The sequence below is a fragment of the Pistacia vera genome, unplaced genomic scaffold (assembly GCF_008641045.1).
Source record: "Pistacia vera cultivar Batoury unplaced genomic scaffold, PisVer_v2 Contig878, whole genome shotgun sequence".
NCBI lineage: Eukaryota > Viridiplantae > Streptophyta > Magnoliopsida > Sapindales > Anacardiaceae > Pistacia > Pistacia vera.
This window is the reverse complement of record NW_022196754.1, coordinates 276340-291846: the sequence shown is the minus strand read 5'-3', so window position 1 is coordinate 291846 and position 15507 is coordinate 276340. Positions and strand designations below refer to the sequence as shown.

Here is a 15507-nt window from a genome sequence, read left to right as displayed (position 1 = left end):
TAATTGTCTCCAAGGTTAAACCAGTTTGGTTATCCACCAATTCTTTGAATTTCTTAAACATTTCTGTCACCTCACTCTTTTGCTTCAAGAAGAACACCCAACACATCCTGGAAAAATTATCTATAAATAAGAGGAAGTATCTACTTCCACTCAATGATGGTGTTTGCATGGGGCCACACACATCAGTGTGTACAAGCTGGAGCTTCTCAGCAGCTCTCCAAGCTTGATTTGCTGGAAATGGTTGCCTGTTAAGTTTGCCAAGTTGACAGACTTTGCAAACTCCTCATTTCTTCTCAATTACGGGCAGGTTATCCACTAGGTTACTCTTCTTCATTTGCACCAAGCCAATATAGTGATAGTGGCTAAGCCTTTTGTGCCACATTTATGTCTCATCAAGCTTGATAGATAAGGCTTGAGAGGCTGAATTCCTCCACCCTACTGGGAAGCTTTTCCCCAGCATTCTTACTCTCATTACTTTATTCCCATGCCTATCTTCTACAATGCAAGACATATTCTAGAAATGCAATGAGTAATTCTTCTCCAGCATTTGGCCCACACTTAACAGACTTTGGTTTAATTCAGGAACATATAAGACATTTGAAATAAACTTTGTACCTGAAGGAGTTTGAACAATAATATTGCCTCTTCCCTTGACATCAACATCGTCTCCATTTCCAATCTTTACTTTAGACTGATAGGAGTGATCAATTTCCACAAAGTTGGCTAGGTCTGGAGTTACGTGGTTTGTGCACCCACTATCTATCAACTAGACTTCACCAGGATTTTTCAATTTTGAGCAAGAGGCCATGAAGAGTTGTTCAGTCTCTTGACTTGGCTGCTGATTCTCCACCACTTGTGCCTGCTGCTCTTGCCTTGCATGACCTGCATTGTATGCCAGGTCTGAACCATCATCTTCTTTCAGAATGGTTCATCTTTTTAAAATGTAGGTAAAGTGGAAATGACCTCAAACAACCATGCTTTCCTCCCTGGTAAAAGCTCTTATCTTTTCCCTTCTTTTCACCAGTAGCTCGCTTATTTCCTCCTTGGTATACTCTTCCCTTTTGACTAGCAACCATAGCCCCCTCACTGGAGTCTTCTTGCCTTAGCATTCTCCTCTGCTCCGAAGCTTGAAGTGTATGCGCAAGCTGAGCCAAACTGATATGGGATAGATCCTTTGAGTCTTCCAATGAGGAGATTTTTGCCTCAAATCTCTCTGGCAAACTGACTAAGACCTTTTCCACTATTCTTTTGTTAATTAGCTCTTCACCCAGCAGCCTTATCTTATTCACAACATTCATTAGCCTATCCACATACTCCTTGACAGACTTAGCCTCTTGCATTTTAAGCATCTCAAATTCTCTCTTCAAATTGAGGACTTGCATGTTATAGGTCTGACTACTTCCTCCAAACTCCTCCTTGAGCTTATCCCAAGCTTCTTTAGGAGTTTCACACGCCATGATTCTGGAGAAAAATTGGTCAGAGACAGCTGAATGTATGCATGACAAAGCTCTTAGAGCTTTTGCTAACTCTTATTCATGAATTTTTATCTGGTTCAGTGTCAGGTTTGGTCCAAGCTGAGAAACTTGCCTCTCCTCCTCCACATATTGCCAAAATCCATGACCTCTCAAATAAGTCTTCATCTTGACAGCCCAAACATGGAACTGATCATCGTTGAAGATAAGTGGAGAAAGTGGAGTTGGGTTTGATGCCATGAAGAAGTTTACGTATGGTGTTTAGGTACTGAAAGATCAAGGATGACTCTGATACCAATTGTAGGTTTTTGGAGCTGGATTATGCTAAGAGAATGAAGGCTTAAGTGCACGTGAGAGAGAGTTATAGAGAGGGAAACTTTGAAATACAAATCTGCTCTGTTTTTCATTCATAGAACAAGGGTGTTTTATACGCAAACATTTCATTGTTTCAACAACTTTGTAGTGAATATTTTAAGCAAATACAACACTAACCATACAACTCTAACTAATGCTGATACACTATATCAAAAGAACCCTTAATCACCAGTTGTCATTACCTAATAACATCACATTAATATTTCAAAAACAAACAGCTACATCATTTGAAAAACAGCCCAACACATTCAAACTTGGCACCGAAATACACACTTTGAGCAGCAAAATTTTCTAGGAAAATATCACAAGTTTTAACAAAGACATAGATGGGATTATGCTGGAGTTGATACATAGGCAAGACCATCAACCTTAGAAGAAGAAGATATTACTATTGAAAGTTTAGTGACATTGAAATGATTTGTACATCCAGTTTTAGTTGGTAACATCTCTAACATTATACAAGATGTTTTGATCCGATCTAATTCTGCTAACATCAAGATGGGGGTTTTTGTGTTTGCATTAAAGCCATGTCAATGTCACAAGAACTAAGAAAGGACCAAAACACAAAATCACTTGAACAAACTATATTCAAATGTAGCAATATTCCATGTTGCATGTTATCAATTGTATAACCAACCTTATTATTATTATTTTAATGTTTCAATTCAATTAAAAACTTGTAAATTTCGTCCAAGATTACGTGACACGCAAAACTGGGTTAGCTTCAGACCATCACCTGCCTTTCTTTTAATGGCTTGAACAAGCTAAATTGTTAAGTGGAACATTAGTTAAATTAAAATTTTTGGAAGTTATTGCACGCATAAATATCTCAATCTAGTACTTAATTTCTGTCAACTCAGCCCCAATTATTGATCAACTAAATTCATTGTAATACGTTTAGACTAAAGCTAAGGTTGTTCAGTGTGTGTGAAATGGGGTCTACAAAGAATCAGCCATTATTAATGGTGTTAGACTCGCATTCTAGGATACCCGACTTGTCCAAGATGATCGAGGAGTTTTTGGAACTGTTGAAGATGGTGATATCATGCTGGAAATGATGAAGTTGACTGAAAGTAGAGTTGCAAGTTTTTGGTGCCACGGTTTGAACTTCTGCTGTGCATGGAGCAGTAGTTTTTTGGTCACTATTTAGAATGATGTTAGTGATGTGTTTAGGTGAATTAGGTCTGATACAGTGATGTATTTGATATCTTTGTACATGTATTAGTTGCATGTACTTAGTTCAAATTCAAATTGTAAAATATTAGGTGAAACAGTGGACTGGTTTGTGTATAAATGGCCCATATTTTTTTAATGCAAAACAGAGCAATATTCAACCAGTCATCTCTCTCTCTTTACTAAATTTTGTCCTACTTAGCATTCTCCAGGAAATCTAACAATTGGTATCAGAGCTCATATTGATCTTAAAGGGCCTGATACACTCATCTTCCTTATCCAACTTCTCAACCCCTATTATGGCATCTTCACTGTCAAACTCCAAATAACCTGATTCAATGGCATAACCCTCATGGCTTTGTTTCGCTTTGTGCCCAATGGTACTCATGTTACTTGGCCAAGGTATAAGTCCATGGTTCAAGTCATGGGGGAGGCGTTTGCAAGGTGGAAAAAAGACCACGAAGCGAAACAAAGCCGTGAGGGTTCGAAAGAGGTGTGGCCAGAAGGACCCATAGCGGACAATACCTTGGACGTATCCGGCACGCAGGGAAAGCTCTTGAGCCTGAAGGTGGCGAGATAGAGGATAGCCCCTGGTTGTGACATAAGGCTTCGAGAGCTTTGTCTCATATCTATGCAGTTGTGACTGACCTTGTATTTATAAGGATTATGGTGTGTGAAACACTAAAAGAAGCATAAGATAAGTTGAGAGATGAGTTTATGGGAAGTGACACAACAAGAGGCATGCAACTGTTGAACTTGAGAAGGGAATTTGAAATGTTAAGAATGCAAGAAACTGAGAAGGTGAGGGAGTATGTTGACAGGTTGATGAGTGTGGTTAAAATAATTAGGTTGCTTGGGGTGGAGTTAACGGATAGAAGAATAGTAGAAAAGGTGTTGGTAAGCTTACCCGAAAGGTTTGAGTCCAAAATCTCTTCTCTTGAGGACTCTAAGGACCTGTCTCATATAACTCTCACTGAGCTGGTCCATGCCTTACAAGCTCAAGAGCAGAGGAGACTCTTAAGACAAGAAGAAGCAAGTGAAAGTGTTATGATGGTAGCTCACAAAGGTAAGTTTACACAAGGAGGCAATAAGAAGGAGATAAGAAGAGGAAGGAAAAGGCCAATAGTCAGTGAACAAATCAGGTAGGATGAAGGAGTATCCATCGTGCTCTTACTACAAGAAGAAGGGCCATTCTGAAAAGAGGTGCTGGTTTAGGCCAGGAATTCAATGTAGGGCCTACAAGCAATTCGGTCACACAAAGAGAGTTTGCAAAAACAAAGGAGAATCTTCCTAGCAACAAGCTCAAATGGTTGAAGACCAATAATAAGGACAAAAGACCAAGTAGCTATTTGTGGTGTCTTGTTATGCAACTCAAGTTTGCAATGAGGCCTGGTTAATTGACAACGGGTGCACACACCATATGACGCCAAACCTATAAAGTTTTATCAGCCTGGATCAAACATATCAATTAGGTGTTAAGATTAGAAATGGTGAGTTTGTTGATGTCAAAGGAAAAGGCAAAGTGGCTGTCCAGACTCCATCAGGTGTTAAGCTAATCTCTAATGTTCTTTATGTACCAAAAAAAAGCCAAAGCTTGCTTAGTGAAGGACAAATGTTAGAGAAAAACTATGTCCTGCATTTCCAAAACCAAACTTGCAAAATCCTGGACAACGAAAGGTGTGAACTCATGAGGGTAAAAATGGTAGGAAAAAGCTTCCCCATTAAATGGGAAAATTAGAAGTTAAAGCCTCTAATGCTAGGGTAGATGAATCTGAAAAATGGCACAAAAGGTTTGGCCATTTCCATTACCATGGTCTTAAAGAAATTAAGACCAAAAACTGGTCTAGAATCTACCTGAAATTGAAGAAACTAAGGTTGTATGCCCTGCTTCTCAACTTGGCAAGTTGAGTAGGTAGCCCTTTCCCGTAAACCAAGCTTGGAGGGCTATTGAGAAACTCCAACTCATCAACACAGATGTATGTGGACCTATGGAGACACATTCATTGAATGGGAGCAAGTATTTTGTTTTGTTTATTGATGATTGGTCTAGGATATGTTGGGTTTATTTTCTAAAACAAAAGAGTGAAGTTGTTGCTGTGTTTGGGAGATTTAAGCTGCAAGTTGAAAACCAAACTGGTTTGAGTATTAAAACAGTGAGGAGTGACAATGGGGCTAAGTATACTTCAAAGGAGTTTAAAACAATTTGCAAAGAAGCAGGGATTAAGCACCAATACAGCAGTCCTTATACTCTACAGCAAATTGGAGTTAGTGAGAGGAATAATAGGTCTATTATGGAGATGGCATGGTGTATGGTTGTTGAGAAGAAGCTGTCGAAGTGTTTTTTGGGCAGAGGCTATCAACACCGTAGTCTATTTGCTCAATAGGCTTCCCATAAAAGCCTTGATCAACCAAACTCCTTATGAAGCCTAGTATGGAGTGAAGCCATCAGTGGATAATCTCAAAATCTTTGGGAGTTTATGCTATGTTTTAGTCCCAGCCACAAGAAGAACCAAGTTGGATGTAAAGCCTTGATTGGAATCTTTATTGGTTATAGCAGCCAATCCAAAGCTTACTGGGTGTATATTCCAGAGTCCAAGAAGATTTTGATTTCTAGGAATATTAAAATAGATGAGGATGGCCTGTGGAATTGGGAAGAAAGCAAAGTTGATGTAGAAGTAAGGTTGCAAGTGACAGGACCTACTGGTGATCAAATTCTTGAAGAAAATGAGAGTGATGCAGAAGAGGAGTTCTCTGTTAGAGGCACCAAACCTTTAGCTGATGTGTATGAGAGATGCAACATAGCTTCACTTGAACCAATAAACTTCTCTGAAGCAGCAAAATTATAAGCTTGGAGAGTTGCTATGCGAGAGGAGTTAGCAATGCTAGAGAAAAATCAGACCTAGAAACTTGTGGACAGACCAGAGGACAAAAAAGTGATTCAAGTCAAATAGATTTTCAAGAAGAAACTTAATCTGGATGGTTCAGTTCATAAGCATAAAACTAGGCTAGTTGTCAAGGGATTTGCTCAACAATATGGAGTTGATTTTTAGGACACATTTGCACCCATGTCTAGGCATGATACAATTAGGTTGCTACTTGCTTTGGCAGCACAATTTGGGTGGAAAATCTTTCAACTGGATGTCAAGTTTGCATTCTTGAATGGTTGGCTCAATGAAGAGATTTATATTGAGCAGCCTGAAGGGTATCAAATTAAAGGGAAAGAGGACAAAGTTTACCTCTTGAAGAAGTCTCTATACGGCCTAAAACAAGCACTAAGGGCCTCGTATAGTAGAATCAATGATCACTTAATCAATTTGGACTTTGTAAGAAGTTCAAATGAGCACAACGTGTATGTAAGGGAGATAGATGAAGATGTAACTATTGTCTCTCTTTATGTAGATGATCTGTTGGTGACACGGAGTAATCTTGTTCAGGTAGAAGAATTTGAGAAGGCTATGCATGTTGAGTTTGAAATGACTAATTTGGGTGAGATGGCTTACTTCCTCGGAATGGAGATTAATCAAACTCCATGTGGAATCTTTGTCAACCAAAAGAAGTATGCCAATGAAGTCCTACGGAAATTTAGTATGGAAAATTGCAAATCTATGGACATTCCTTTGGTTCCAAATCAGAAACTCTCAAAAAAAGATAGCGCAATGAAGATTGATGAAGGGTTGTATAGAAGCCTAATTGGTTGTTTACTGTATTTAACAGCCACGAGACCAGATATTATGTATGCTACTAGTTTGCTCTCAAGATTCATGAGTCAGCCGAGTGAAGTCCATTTTAAAGCTGTCAAAAGAGTGCTGAGATATGTAAAGGGAAGCACCGATTTTGGAGTGTGGTTTAGAAGGTCAGAAAACTTCAAATTAATAGGGTATTCTAACAGTGATTGGGTTGGTTTTGTGGATGACATGAAAAACACTTCAGGGTATGCTTTCTCCCTGAATTCTAGTGTTATTTGCTAGCTTTCTAAGAAACAATAAATCGTGGCTTAATCACAACAGAGGTAAAGTATATCTCAACTGTTGCTGCTATGAATCAAGCCATTTGGTTAAGAAAAATTCTAGGTGATTTACAATTGAAACCGAGGAGTTCCATTGCTTTTTTTTTTTTTTTTTTTTTTTTTTGGTGACAATCAATCGACAATAGCTATGGCTAAAAATCAAGTTCATCATGGTCGAACCAAACATATAAAGATAGTTTCATGCTGTAAGGGAAGCTGAACAAGATGGAGAAGTTGAGCTGAGGCACTGCCGGGGTGAAGAACAAGTTTCAAACATCATGACCAAGGCTTTATCCAAAGCCAAGTTTGAATATCTAAGGCTCATACTAGTGTTTCCAGCATGATATCAAGGGGGTGTTAGATGGTGATATCATGCTGAAAATGATGAAGTTGACTGAAAGTGGAGTTGAAAGTTTTTGGCGCCAACGGTTTGAACTTTTGCTGTGCATGGAGCAGTAGTTTTTTGGTCACTGTTTAGAATGACGTTAGTGGTGTGTTTAGGTGAATTATGTCTGGTTAAGTCATGTATTTGATATGTTTGTAAGTGTATTAGTTGAATGCGCTTAGTTCAAATTCAAATTTGTAAAATATTAGGTGAAACAGTGGATTGGTTTGTGTATAAATTACCCCTGTTTTTTGAATGCAAAACAGAGCAATATTCAACCATCTGTCTCTCTCTCTTTACTGAATTTTGTCTTACTTAGCATTCTCCAGGAAAACCAACAGGAACATAGTGTTGAAAACAAAGCCAAACACACACAATAAAGAAAACAGAAAAGTAAAGTGAACACATGATTTACCCTAATTCGTTCCAATAAAAGAATTACATCCAACATTCAAATAGAAAATTTTATTGAGTATCAAAACTCTACAGCAATTGGGTGGGAATAAGTTTGCATTGGATATGGTGGTTATTGTTTGGATTGTTCACCTTCTTTGTTTTCATGTTTACTGGACATTTGGGTGCTTTAGAGCTCGTCGGGGCCTCCATTGCAAGTGTTGGAATTCAAGGTCTCGCTTATGGAATTATGGTGCATGTCTTTAACTGCTTGATAGAAAGGAACCAAGTGTGAGTTTTATTAATGTTTTTGAAGCATTTCAAAAGTTGAAATTAATTTTTTTCTGTCCTGGAATAAAATAAATAAAACAATTTTCTACATAACAGACAAATATTTTGATTATAGAGAATAAGATGCATATGTCTTGTCCTTCCTCATCTGCCGTGTCTCTGTTTTCAGGAAAAGGAGAAACATGTGTTTCTCCAAACAAAACCATTTCTTTTTCTAACTCTCAAATGGGTCCTCTTCGTAAAAAGTATATGTTCTTAATTTTCTTTTAAATTTTGTTTTACTTGACTACTTTTTTTTTTGAAAAAAAAAAAAAAAAACAGTTGGGCATGGCTAGTGCAATTCAAACCGTATGTGGCCAAGTTTATGGAACCAAGAGACATTCGGAAATGGGCACCATTTGCCAAAGAGCAATTTTCTTGCACGTGGGGAGCAGCTGTATTCCTCACATGTTTGTATTGGTTCTTAGGTCCGGTCCTCAAAGCAATGGGCCAATCAGAAAGCATAGCTGAGCAGGGCCAAGTTTTCGCTTGTGGTTTGATCCCTCAACTTTATGCATATGCACTGAGTTGCCCAATGCAACGTTTCCTTCAAGCACAAAACATAGTAAACCCTTTGGCATATATGTCTGTTAGGGTGTTTTTGCTGCACATGCTGTTGACATGGATTGGTGTTGTTGATGTTTTAGCAATGCTGGATTATCAAAGAAAAGGGAAAAACAGAAGAGAGTTCAATTTGATTTTTATTAACCAACAAACATATAATATAACATATTTAGGCTTACTGTTACAACCACTATCCAGTAAGCTTTTACATAATGCAAGGTAATCCACACAAATCTAACAACCCGCTACAATTAGGAGACACAAAGCCTCAAATTCAGCTGGATTTACCTAAACAAATTTTAACACAAAAAGTTGACAAACTGGTCCTAAGCTACTGCTTTCAGCACAGCACCATGCATAACACCTTATTTGCAGCAAAAAACTATCTTCAAGCTTCAGTTCTAGCACAATGCACTTCCAACACAGCATCATAACTTTAACACTCCTCCTTGATGCTTTTGCTGGAAACACCAAGTTTTAACCTTAGGTCTTCAAACTTGGATTTAAACAAAGCTTTAGTCATAATGTCCGCAACTTGATCTTCTCATCTGCAGTGCACTAAACTCACTTCACCACATTTTTCAACTTTGCTCACTACATGATACTTTGTCTTAATGTGTTTAGTTCTACCGCGGAGTGCAGGGTTTTTGGCCATGGCTACAACCGACTGATTATCACATAAGATCAATGTAAGACTTCCTTGAACTTGTTGCAAATCATCCAATATCTTCTTTAGCCATACAGCTTGATTCACTGCGGATGTTGCAGAAATATATTCTGCTTTAGCAGTGGACTGAGCCACCGTCTCCTGCTTCCTTGATAACCAACAAATTGCATCTTGGTTCATGTAAAATACATAACCAGAGGTACTCTTTAAATCATCCAGGGAACCACCCCAATCATTGTCAATGTACCCCAACAGCTTCAACCTTTCAGATTTCTTAAACCAAATGCCCAACATGGTGGTACCTCTCACATACCTCAAAACTCTTTTGGCTTCCTTAAAATGCAACTCACTTGGGTTACTCATGAACCTGGAAATGTAGCTTGCAGTGAACATGAGGTCAGGTCTGGTGGCTGTGAGATACAGTAGACAACCCACCAAACTCCTGTATTTTCCCTCATCCACTCTCTCTGCACCATCTTGTTTGTTCAGTTTTAGGTTAGGAACCAGTGGGGTATCTACTAGTTTACAGTTCTCCATTCCAAACTTCATTAGAATCTCGGTTGCATACCTCTATTGGCACACAAAAATCCCACTTGAAGACTGACTTATTTCCATGCCTAGAAAGTAAGTCATCAGCCCCAAATATGTTATTTCAAATTCAGTTTACATGGCTGTCTTGAACTGATCCAACTCTCCAGGATTACTTCCAGTTACCAACAAATCATCAACATATAGAGAGACCATAGCCAATCCACTTTCAGTCTTTCTAATGTAAAGTGTGTGTTCATTTGGACTTCTAGTATAACCAAGACTGCACAAGTGGTCATTTATCCGGCTGTAACAGGCTCTAGGGGCCTGTTTCAGACCATACAAGGCTTTCCTCAGCAGGTACACTTGATCTTCTTTTCCCTCAACCATATAGCCTTCAAGTTGCTCCACATATATCTGCTCTGAAATCCACCCATTCAGGAATGCCGATTTGACATCCAACTGGAAAATTTTCCAGTCAAATTGGGTTGCAAGTGCCAACAAAAATCTGATGGTATCATGCCTGGCTACCAGGGAAAACGTATCAGAAAGTCAGTCCCTTGTTGTTGTGCAAAACCTTTGACTACAAGTCTTGCTTTGTGCTTATGGACCGATCCATCAGGGTTGATTTTCAGCTTGTAAATCCAGTTCACTTGGATTACTTTCCTCTTTTCTGGTCTGTGTACTAACTTCCAGGTATTGTTCTTCTCAATCATGGTGAGCTCCTCCTGCATTGCAGCCTTCCACACATCAGACTTTACTGCTTCATAGTAATTTATGGGTTCCACCATAGCCACATTGCATCTTTCGTATACATCAGCCAGGGATCTAGACCCTCTCACTGCATGTTCTTCATCTTCATCAGAATCTGCCTCTCGGATCAGCCCTTCTCTTATCTCTTCCGGTCTTGACTCAGCTTGCTCATCTATTCTCTTCTCTTCCTAGTTCCAAACTGCACTTTCATCAATCTTTATATCCCTTGTAATCACAATTTTTCTTGACTCAAGGATATATACTCTGTAACCTTTAGAATTGCTGTTGTAACCTATAAAAATCCCAACCTCAGCCTTATCATCCAGCTTGGTTCTCTTGCTTGCTGGAATCATGACATAACATATGCTTCCAAATATTTTCAAACTTCCCACTGCTGGCTTAACTCCACTCCATGCCTCAATTGGAGTTTGGTTCTTAACTGCCTTGGTTGGCAATCTGTTTAGGAGAAAAACTCCTGTACTAACAGCCCCAGCCCAGAACATTTTAGGAGGATTCTTTTCTGCCATCATACATCTTGCCATCTCCATGATGGTTCTGTTTCTCCTCTCACACACACCATTCTGTTAAGAAGTGTAAGGGGTTGTAAACTGGTGCTGAATTTTAGCTTCATGGCAGATTGAGCTGAATTCATTTGAGGCGTATTATGTCCCATTATCATTGCTTATGGTCTTGATCAATGTTCTAGCTTGATTCTTCACCAACAACTTGAATTTTTTGAACACAGCAGCTACCTCATTTTTCTGCTTCAGAAAATATACCCAGGCCATTCTTGAATAATCATCAATGAAGAGTACAAAGTACCTACTACCATTTAATGATTCAATTTTCATAGGACCACACACATCTGTGTGGATCAACTGCAGCTTGTCACTTACTCTCCAGGCTTGATCTGTAGGGAAGGATGGTCTGCTGAGTTTGCCAAGTTGGTAGGCTGTGCATAAATTCTTTTTTTCCTCTATTTCGGGTAGTTCCAGCACCATATCTCTAGTCTTAAGTTCTTTGATTCCTAAGTAGTGAAAGTGGCCAAACCTTTTATGCCAAAGCTCAGATTCTTCAGCCCTACTAGTCAGTGCTAAATTTTCTGATTTTTTCCACTCTACCGGGAAGCTTTTTCCCAGCATCCTAACATTCATCAACTCATTTCCCTCACAGTCCAGTATAATGCATGAATGGTTTTGAAAATGTAAAGTGTAATTCTTCTATAGCATTTGTCCTACACTCAACAGATTTTGTGTAATTTCTGGTACAAATAAGACACTTAAAATAACCTGGTACCTGTTTGTGTTAGGACTGCAACATCTCTAATTCCTTTGGCTTTCATATATTCACCATTTCCGATCTTGACTCTAGAGCTGTAGGTTCTGTCCAGTCTGATAAACTTCTCCAAATTGGCTGCCATGTGGTTGGTGCAACCATTGTCTATTAGCCACACATCACTGCTGGTCTAAGTTGAGTAACATGAAGCTACAAACAGTTACTCAAACTCACTGCCCTGCTATTGATCCTCTGCAGATTGAGCTTGCTGTGATGCCTGTGCACCTTTATTCTTGCAAACTTTTTCAATGTGCCCAAACTGTTTGCACCCTCTACACTGGATCCCAGGCCTAAACCAGCACCTGTTCTTTGAATGTCCCTTCTTTTTGCAGTGAGAACATGGTGGATAACTCTTTGCACGACTTGGATGTCCCCACTGCCCACTGATTTTCTCTTTTCCTCTCTTGTCTCTGGCATACTTTCTATTATTCCCCTGCATATTCTTTCTGTTTTGAGCAGCCATCATAGCACCTTCATTAGAGTCCTCCTGCCTCATCAACCTTCTTTGTTCTTGCACCTGCAGTGCATGGACTAATTTGGTAAGGTTGATTTGTGACAGATCCTTTGAATCTTCTAGGGAAGATATCTTAGATTCAAACCTTTCGGGTAAGCTAACTAGCACCTTTTCAACAATCATCTTATCACTCATCTCAACTCCCAATAATCTGATCTTATTTACCACACTCATAAGCCTATCTACATACTCTTTTACTTTCTCCATTTCCTACATTCTCAACATCTCAAACTGTCTCCGCAAGTTCATCACTTGCATGTTCCTTGTTGTATCACTTCCCATGAACTCCTCCCTCAGCCTATCCCATGCTTCTTTTGCTGTTTCATGTGCCATTATCCTTGTAAACACAGGGTCTGTTACAGTAGAATGTATATGAGATAGGGCCCTTGGAGCTTTTGACATTTCTTCTTCATACATCCTCATCTAATTCAAAGTGGGGTTTGGACCAAGCTGCGGTGGTTGTTTCTCCTCCTCAACATACTACCAAAGCCCCTGCCCTTTTAGATAGGCCTTCATTCTAACAGCCCAAATATGGTATTGGTCACCATTGAACACTGGCGGTGAAAGAGAAGTTGACTGAGTTGCCATGGAAAACAGATTGTAGTTTGGGACAGAGTTGTTCTTCTAGAAGGCTGGAGTTTGATGGTGATTCGAAGGTTTGGTTTTTGAGTTTTTTAGATGGTGGTATGGTAATCTAACTCTGATACGGTGTTGATGTTTTAGCAATGCCGGATTATCAAAGAAAAGGGAAAAATAGAAGAGAGTTCAATCTGATTTTTATTATCCAACTGTTGAAAAATGGCTCTTAGCAAAATCATATAGGGTAGAAATGATAATGGAGAAAGGTTTAGGGACTTATCTGTAATAGGCCAAAAAATGTTAGTTTGTCCCACATTGATTAGGATTGAAAAGTGGGAAACTTTTGGGGCCTATACATAAGGACCTAAATCAATGTTAATTGTATCCCAAGATGTAATTTCATTATACTTCTTTTGTTTAGGGTTCTTTCTTTAAGGAACCTTTAGTTTGTAAGTTTTGTTGTATCTCCCATTTGTTTTGGGTATTTGTTGTATTGCCCAAAAGTTTGTAATATTGTTTGGAGATAGTGGAGTTTTCTTTTGCAGCGCCCGAGGACGTAGGTTTCAATACCGAACCTCGTTAATTCCTGGTATTCTTTATTTTGCATTTAATTTTGGCTATTTATTTATGCTTTACTACTTGTTATTATTATATTCAATAGCTAGCATTAGAGTTTATGTTTCCGTTGCATAACACCAACAACCACATAATATAACATATTTAGGCTTACTGTTACAACCACTATCCAGTAAGCTTTTACATAATGCAAGGTAATCCACACAAATCTAACAACCATGCTACAATGAGGAGACACAAAGCCTCAAATTCAGCTGGATTTACCTAAACAAATTTTAACACAACAAGTTGACAAACTGGTCCTAAGCTACTGCTTTTCAGCACAGCACCATGCACAACACCTTATTTGCGGCAAAAAACTATCTTCAAGCTTCGGTTCCAGCACAATGCACTTCCAGCACAGCATCATAACTTTAACAGTTGTTTATGTCTTGGACTACGGCCTAATAGGAGCAGCTCTCACGCTGAGTTTCTCTTGGTGGCTGCTTGCTATTTTAAGTGGTCTATACATTGTTTTAAGTCCATCTTGCAAAGAAACCTGGACTGGCTTGTCTATAAAAGCGTTCAGAGGAAGTTGGCCCTATTTCAAGCTCACTATTGCTTCTGCTGTTATGCTTTGGTTTGTGATTTAACTCTGTCTGTCTCAGTCTTTACCTAGTTTGGGTATTTTATACAATTACTTTTGTTGGACATATTATACCTTGTTCTTATTTATTTTCATTTTGGAGATTTGGTACCGCCAAGGACTGGTACTTATATCTGGACTTCTCCCTAATCCTACAATCTCACTAGACTCCATTTCCATTTGGTGTGTCACTGTTTCAACATACGCTCTTTCCAAATTTTACACTTACATGTAGCTCTAATGTGATGTATTTTCAGTATGAATTACCTCAACTGGGACATGATATTTATGCTAGGCCTCGCCAACGGATCCAGGTTAGTGAAACTCTTCAGATTTAGATATTCCAATCGTTTGCATCAAAATTTTCATTTCCTTGTCTTCAAACTGTCTGCCGTGTTCGGGTGAGTGATGAACTTGGAGCAGGACATGCCAGAGTTGCAAAATTTTCGATAGTAGTAGTGACCACGACTAGCGTCTTCATCAGTATAGTTTTCAGTGCAATAGTTTTAATATTCGAGTAAATTCTTCACATCTGATTCTGAAGTTATAGAAGCAGTTTCGAATTTGACTCCACTACTTGCATATCTGTTTTCTTTTCTTGAATGGTATTCAACCTATACTTTCAGGTAAGTCAGTAAGGATGACGCTCTGCCTGCAAGTGGGATCATTGACCTTGGTTTTTAAGTTATAATTTACCCTCTTTTTGGGAATTTCAGGTGTGGCCGTTGGAAGTGGGTGGCAAGCTGTAGTTGCTTATGTTAATAATAATATAGCCTCCTACTATATTATCGGTCTCCCAATTGGATGCGTGATTAGCTTCAAAACTTCTTTGGGAGTATCAGTAAGTTGAAGATCTCTCTACTTGTTTAATGTTACATTGTTCAGGGCATATGGTGGGGGTTGATCATTGGAGTTTTCTTGCAAACAGTAACTCTGTTTATTATCACAGCCAGAACAAATTGGTAAGCTACAGGTTTTCATAAATTATGTAATCTACTAAACATAGAGTTGCCTTTCTCACTGTTAGTAATGATTTCGTAGGTTGTGAAAGCTGCTGAGCGTGTGAAGAAGTCCTCAAACGACGAGACTTTAGACTTGGTGACTAACGCATGAAGACATTATATTCACTCAAGCTTCATTGTTCTAAGTTGACACCCCTGTTTCTTCATATGTGATTGTGGGTCAGTAGTGAGAAAAAAGAAAGTAATGAAAGAAGAGAAAATATTAGGTTT

The 15507-nt window shown here is 38.8% G+C and overlaps 1 pseudogene; it reads left to right on the top strand.

The window, feature by feature from the left end:
- The first annotated feature begins 2779 nt into the window (after window positions 1-2779).
- LOC116119247 lies at window positions 2780-15241 on the top strand (annotated as a pseudogene).
- The last annotated feature ends 266 nt before the right edge of the window (window positions 15242-15507 follow it).